Below are 1,802 nucleotides of genomic sequence, written 5' to 3'. Positions count from 1 at the left end.
TTAAGTTTAATAACGAAATAATTTATTTTTGGTTTAATAATATAACATTTTATAAATATAATAATTAAGTATTCTGTTTGAACGCAATAATTATCCTAATTATATGTTAATTTTTTTATATTTAAAATGAGATGTTTATCATGTATTTGATTATGTTTATCTGTAGTTAGTTACACGAATTCAGATATGGAGATTTAATAAGTTGCACTTACGCACAATCTACTTGTAATCTTGAGTTTTAAGTAATATGCATTAATAAACAGTACTTTACGCATAAAAAGTGGTTTTTAAGAGTTTTTGTCAAATGCTTTATAATATAGTGTAGATAATGATTCTGTTAGAACTTAGTGATTATTATAATTATATTTTTTTTATATTTAAAATGAGATGTTTATCCACAGTTAGTTATACGAATTCAAGAATGAAACTTTAATAAGTTGTACTCACGCACAATTTATTTATAATCTTAAATTTTAAGTAATATGCATTAATAAATAGTATTTCATACATAAAGAGTAGCTTTTAAGAGTTTTTATCAAATGCTTTATAATATAGTGTATATATATAGGCGAAAGATCGTGTGAAAAGGAAAGTTATGATGAGAAGCGTAAGAAAAGATTTGAACCCTTGATTACTTACGGTCTCATACTCATCCATGAATTGCCTTTTAGAAGAGGCTTGATTTGGTACATCTTGGTTCACCTCATTAGTGTTGACATTTAATTATAATTTATTGAAGGGTGAAGATCTATTTCTACGTTTCTCACTATAATTTTCCTTCTCACCGGAACCTAACCATATATATATATATATATATTATAATTTGAATATAAATATACTCGAACCCGACCGACCGCAGCCCAACCCGAAGCAATCCAACAACCGAAACCCATAATTCAGGGCTTGGTTTTCCGTATTCGAAATTCGATTGGATCTTTAGATCGCCACCTAAATCTGTCTGATCCGCCTTTTGCACACTTCTACTTGTATTTGAACAAAGTCACCCAACTCATTTGTCAATTGAGATACACGTCAGATGCATCAAAATATTATATATTCGGTAGATTATTCATCACTGACATTTGGATGATGGTTGGATTAGTCGATTAGATCGCTTCGGCTTTTATTTAAATTTTGTACTATAATTTAACAACCGATCAATCTAATTTGAAAGTTGAAATTTTGGATCTAATCCTAATTACAACTAGACATATTTATAGTATTTCTTTTTTCATATTTTATTTTGATCATCTATCTTAGAGAAATTATAGAGAATACGTCGGAAATACGTTAATATCATCTCCAAGCAGATGGTCAGGGGTTCAAACCTCACCAAAGGTGAGGAGGGTGTGTGAATTTATTTGTTCTGCTTGTCGTATATAAATATTATATATTTCAAAAAAAAATACATCTCCAAACAGATATAAGAAAAGGAGAATCAAAATTCAAGATCTATATAAGAAATTACTTCCAACAAATTCTCAATTTTAAAGAATTCAACATTGATTATATTATTAAAATATTTCATCCATTTAGGAGTCGTTATGTTTACTGGGGTCACCCATAAGCGTCATCATCTTTACTTGCTTTATTGGATAATATTCTCGGCCATCAAAATAGATTGTAGTAAGGGTATTTCTATCTTGTCGCTCATTTACCGAGTAACATTTTTTTATCTTTGCTATCCATTTTAACGAGTAAGATTCTTGGTCACGTTCACCAGTAAGGTAAGTGATAAGTGGCCCCCAGTAAACACGTACCCGATAAGAGTTTTTTTTTTTTTTTTTTTTTTTTTTTTTTTT

This window comes from Cynara cardunculus (genome assembly GCF_001531365.2).
Source record: "Cynara cardunculus var. scolymus isolate 2C chromosome LG 14, CcrdV1, whole genome shotgun sequence".
In the NCBI taxonomy this organism is placed as follows: Eukaryota; Viridiplantae; Streptophyta; class Magnoliopsida; order Asterales; family Asteraceae; genus Cynara; species Cynara cardunculus.
The sequence above is the reverse complement of the archived record's forward strand: the minus strand, read 5'-3'. Positions refer to the sequence as shown.